Below are 6,225 nucleotides of genomic sequence, written 5' to 3'. Positions count from 1 at the left end.
ATTCGTATGCTTTTCAAATATCGTTTACCTTCGAAAATTTTTATTAAAATCATTTGCAAGGTATACCATTACAGTATGCTTTTACACTTTCCAAGAGTTCTCTCACAGTTGTGGAGGCATCGTATTCATCAAATACTTGCTGGGAAGATATCATATCAAACACTTGCATCCCAATCATAGCTGACTAGATTCATCAATTTGAACAGAAATCTTATTTCTGGCACAATTTGTTGCAGATTGTTTTTTATCAATTTAGTAATTTTGAACACTTTTCTTATGTAAGATTAAACAGGTGAGTTTAAACTTTCTAAAAAAATTTCGATTACGTTGATGACTTCCGTTTGAAGTGATTTCCTAACCATTCCCAACCTTTTTCTTTTAAAAAATTTTACTGTGTAGCTAACCGTTTTGATGGCATAATTAATAAGACTTTGACTCAAACTGTTTTTTATTTGATTCATTAGTCTGCATTTGAGGAATTAAAAAGTTGGGTTGATGCTCATAATTAACCCTGTTTCTTTTTTGTGACACTGAAAAACTTGAAATTCTTCACTAGGCCGTTTTAATTGGAAATGTAATTTCAAACAATTTTGTCTAGAAAGAGGCGCAGCAGAAAGTCCTCAGTAGAAAGTTTGCAGCTCCCTCATCGGTTCTAAAATGAATTAGCTATGCGAAGTACACGGTGAAGTCAACCAGATAATATATGGTCAATATGGGGTTAGGATTCCCGGTTTGACCAAACTTACCAACCATAAAAATCCATAATGGCCCCATAAAGTTGCATAAAAAGTTTCTTTCTATGAACTTGCAATGGTTTGTAAGGTTCCGTAATGTTCCGTATTATGGTTTGAATATTTTCATAAAAATAATGATGGTCTTGTTATGATTAGCAATAAATCATTATTGAAATCTATGGTTGAAATGTTACCATTATGGAACTTTCTATTGTTGGTAAGTTAACATTATGGAACTTCTATGGTTTGTAAGTTTACTTTTATGGTACTCTCTATGGTTTGTAAGTTAAAGCTTGTAGAACGTTCAATGATTTGTAGGTTTACCTCCTCTTTCCAAAACAAAAAAAAACAAATAGGAACATAACAGCTTATTAATGTCGAAAAAATTTCCAAAGTTCATTTGGAAAACCGACTTTTAGATTTTCCAGTATACTCTGTTTTTCATTCTCCTCCTTTTTTCCGGACAGTGGTGGAGATACTTTTAAAATAGCTACAGGAGAATTGAACAGAGTACTAGGCAAAAAACCAGGCCCAAAAAGCTTTCTCCAAAACAAAACAAAACATCTGAAAAATTTAATTGGAATATTTTAAAGTATTAGCAAGCTACATTATTAGTACATAATGGGACTCGCGCATTAATTTGATTGAAGTTGAACAACTGCTTGACGTTTTGAGTTGAGCTATGTTTGAAAAAAGCTAAACGCTTAGTTGCAACTAATAACCAACGAAATTCTTAATTTCTTTCTAGGCAAGCTACACCTAAACGGGTTTTTTTTTGAAATCTACAACATAGTCATTTTGGCTGTTTGAAACTATTTTTTGGCGGTTTGAAATAAGCTATATTTGAAGAAGTTAAACGCTTAACAGCAACTTTTAACCAACGAAATTCTGAATTTTTTCTAGGCATGCTAATGCTAAACGACCTTCGTTTTTGAGGTCTACATACATAGTGAGACTCGCATACCAATTTTGGCTGGATTTGAACAACTCATTGGCGTATTGAAAAAGGCTATAATTGAAAAACACTTCTGCCCCGTTTTCTTCGCTTACTTTGATTATTATCCAACGAAAACAATTTTTTCCTAGGCTAGCTACAGCTGAACGGTTGTTTTCATTTTTGAAGTCTACATACACTGTGGGACTCTAGCACCAATTATATTTGGATTTGAAACATTCCTTGACGTTTTGAAGTAAACTAATTTTGAAAAGAGTTAAACGTTTGTTTGCAACTATTAACCAACGAAATTTCGAATTTTTTTCTGAGCAAGCTACAGCTAAATGGTTTTAATTTTTAAATCTATAAGCATATTCAACAAAATTCTTAGTTTTGTCCGGGTCCAGCCATACCAAAAACTCCTGCTGTTCAAGAGTTCTTGCATAGTGGGACTCCGACGTCAAACTTCAAGTGTCTTGAACAACTCCTTGTTGTTTTCGAGATGGTTACATTGGGAAAAAAAGATTCAGCCTAATTGTTATTTTTAACCGACGAAATCTGAACTTTTTTCCTAGTAGAGCCACAGTATCTCCTTTACAACTCATTTAAAACTGAGAGCAGTTTTCAGCAGCACAAGTCAGCTAGCGAAATACCGCATTGCAATGTTTTCAAAATAATAGCGAAGGTTTTGAGGATTGATTTTTTCATATAGCATAATTTTTGCCAGAATAGCAAAACAACAAGTTACGATCTGCTTTCAGGTAATTCGCTGACTAATGATTCAAGCTATTCTATATCCTGTCATCATAATGTGACTTCTACTTCAAGTTTCATCTGATTTGAACAACTAGTAACGGTTTCAAGAGAGCTAAATTTGAAAAAATGTTCCGTTGATTTTTACTATTAACGAATGAAAACAATAGTTTTTTCTTAGGCAAGCTTTAGCAAAAATTCTTGATCACTGTTCAATCTCTTGCAAATTAGAACTCCTACGTTAAGCTTCAATTGATTTGAAAAAATCATTGACATTTCAAAGAAGTTTTTAAAGTATATTTAGTTCATTCGGTTTATTTTGATTATTAACCAACGAAAGGTTTGTTTTTTTCATAATCAAGCTATACCTAAAACTCTTGCTAGTTGGTCATTATTTTGAGTGTTAGGACTCCTACGTCAGGTGTCAACTAATTTGAACAATTCCTTATCGTTTAAATTAAATTCACAACTGGAAAAAGAATACTGCGTTCATTCGGTTTGTTTTGATTACTAACCAACAAAAACTATATTTTTTTTCTCAGGCAAGCTATACCAAGTTCTCTTTTGGTTGTTCAATCTCAGTCAAGTTTCAACGGATTTGAAAAAATTCTTAACGTTTTTAAGAACCTTCTGATTGAATAAAAGATTATACGCTATTATGCAACTATTACAACCGCAATACTTACTTTCCAACCAAGCACGCTATTATCACAAATATTGAGAAATATTGCTTTTCGAGACTTCTATTGCATATTGGAACTCCTACGTCAAATTTCAACTGATTTGAACAAATCCTTGACGTTTTGAAGAAACTTATGATTAAAAAAGATTATACTCTTATATGCAACTTTTACAACTGCAACTCTTGCTTTTCACCCAAGCACGATATGATCGCAAATACTGCAACTCGAGAATTCTATTGCATGTTACAACGTCTGCGTCAAATTTCAACTGATATCAAAAATTCCTTAACGTTTTGAAGATATTTTTGGTTGAAAAAAGATTATAAACCTATGTGCAACTTTTAACAACGAAATTCAAAAATTTTTTTTTGGCGCTACACCTAAAAGAAAAAAATTCCATTTCCTAAATTTAATTACTTCTTAAACTTAAACACTTCTTAAACTCTCACGCAAATCTTAGTTTGCTTTTAACTATTCCTTGACGTGTCAAAGAAAGCTGCAATTCAAAAAAATTTGTGAGCCTAATTGCTACTTTTAATCATCGAAATCAAAGATTTTTTCCTTATGAAGCCATGGTACTCCCTTCGCAACTCATCCAACACTGAGAGCAGTTCTCAGCCAACGAAACTCTGAATTTTTTTCTAGGCAAGCTACAGGTAAACTGTTTTGATTTTTGAAATCTACACACTTGGTTGATCTCGCATGCCAAATTTGGTTGGATTTGAACAACTTCTTGACGTTTTGAAATAAGATATAATTGAAAAAAAGTTTATTCCGTTTTCTTCACATATTTTGATTATTTTCCAACGAAAATCAGTGTTTTTCCGAGGCAAGCTAAAGCTAACGGTTTTCATTTTTGAGTTCCACATACATGATGAGACTCGCACACCAAATATGGCTGGATTTGAACAACTCATTGGCGTATTGAAATAGGCTATAATTGAAAAAAGCTTCTATTCCATTTCTTCGCTTACATTGATTATTATTCAACGAAAACAATTTTTTCCTAGGCTTGCGACAATTAAACGGTTTTTCATTTTTGAAGTCTACATACACTGTGGGACTCTAGCACCAATTTTATTTGGATTTGAAAAATTCCTTGTCGTTTTGAAGCAAGCTAAATTTGAAAAAAGTTCAACGTTTATTTGCAACTATTAATCAACGAAATTTTTTTCTGAGCAAGCTAAAGCTAAATGGTTTTAATTTTTAAATCTTTAAGCATATTCAACAAAATTCTTAGTTCTGTCCTGAACAAGCCATACCGAAAATTCCTGCTTTTTGTGAGTTCTGGTATAGTGGTACTCCGACGTCAAATTTCAAGTGACTGGGAGATATCGGCCATTACATGAATATTGCCCCCATTTTTTTGGCTACGCGCAGAGCTAGAGTTCTTGACAAAACGCGTAAAACGGCTTGAAACAGCACTGACCGAGTGTTTCTGGGCGCATGTTTAGTCCACAGCCAAGTTACTGGAATCCGAAAACCTCTACTGCGAGATCGGAATAATTTCACAACTCGCCATAGAGGCCAGGTTGTTTTGTATAACTTGTTGAAAAAAACATCAACATGAAACCAAGCTTCCATGAAAATCAAAATGTTGACGAATTATGGTAAAACAATGATACAGATAGCTTCATGGCCATCAAAGTTGATCAAATAACACATTTTTAACAATACTAAACCAGCACATTAAAAACACTATTAACTTTGCTTCGCAACTTGAGCATCTATAAAATTAGCAAGTTTGAGCTCTAATACTTTTTTGCCCAACTGATTAAGATCGAAAACTGAAAGTAGCTATAAAGAAGACTTAAGGAGCAAAAACGCGGACTATTTAAACTGAAACTGGTGCTTTATTCTTTTATGATATCAACCAACACGCGAATTTTACCCCATTTTTTGGCTAAGTGCAGAACTAAAGTTCTTGATAAAACGCGCGAAATGGCTTGAAACAGCACTTGCCAGATTTTTCAGGACGCTTGTTTAGTCTACTACCAGTTTTAACGGACACCAAGAACGTCTACCGCGAGATGGAACTAAACTAACACCTCACCATATAGGCCAGGATATTTTGTATGTTTTGCTTAAAAAAACAACATCAACATAAAAACAAGTTGTCAAGAAAATCAAAATTTTGATGAATTATTGCAAAACAAAGACACAAACAGCTTCAGTGCCTTCAAAAACGATCAAATAACACAATAATCAACAATAAAATATCAGCACATTAAAAACACCATCAGTTTTGCTTCACAACTTTTGTAACAATAAAAAATAACAAGTTTTTAACTTTTTTGCTTGACTGATTCAGAACAACAACCGAAAATAACGATCAAGAAGACTTCATGGGCGATTAAATTGGACTTTACAAAATAAACTTGACGCAGTAGTCTAGGAGATATCAGCCATTACGTGAATATTGCCCCCGTTTTTTTGGCTACGCGCAGAACTAGAGTTCCTGAAAGAACGCGCAAAACGGCTTGAAAAAACAATGGCCGAGTGTTTCTGGGCGCATCTTTAGTCCACAGCCAAGTTACTGGAATCCGAAAACCTCTATTGCGAGATGGGAATAAACTCACAACTCGCCATAGAGGCCAGGATGTTTTGTATGTTTTGTTGAGAAAAACATCTACACAAAACCAAGCTTCCATGAAAACCAAAATTGTGATAAAGTTCTGTAAAACAATGATACATATAGATTCATGGCCTTCAAAAAGGGTCAAATAACAAAATTGTCCAAAATAGAAAACCAGCACATTGAAAGCATCATCAATTTGGCTTCTTATCATGTGCAACTATAAAAAATAGCAAGTTTATAATTTTTTGCTTTAAAAATTCAGAACAACAACTGACAATAGCCATCAAGAAGACTTCATGGGCAATTAATATGGACTATGTAAACTAAACTTGACGCAGCAGTCTAGGAGATATCAGCCATTATGTGAATATAACCCCATTTTTTTTGGCTAGGCACAGAACTATAGTTCTTGACAAAACGCGCAAAACGGCTTGAAACAGCTCTGGCCGAGTGTTTCTGGACAAATGTTTAGACCACAGCCAAGTTATTGTAAACCAAAAAACTCTACAGCGAGATGGGAATCAATTCAGACCTTGCCATAGA

This window comes from Convolutriloba macropyga, chromosome 9, assembly GCF_964194025.1.
Source record: "Convolutriloba macropyga chromosome 9, txConMacr16.3, whole genome shotgun sequence".
In the NCBI taxonomy this organism is placed as follows: Eukaryota; Metazoa; Xenacoelomorpha; order Acoela; family Convolutidae; genus Convolutriloba; species Convolutriloba macropyga.
The sequence above is the reverse complement of the archived record's forward strand: the minus strand, read 5'-3'. Positions refer to the sequence as shown.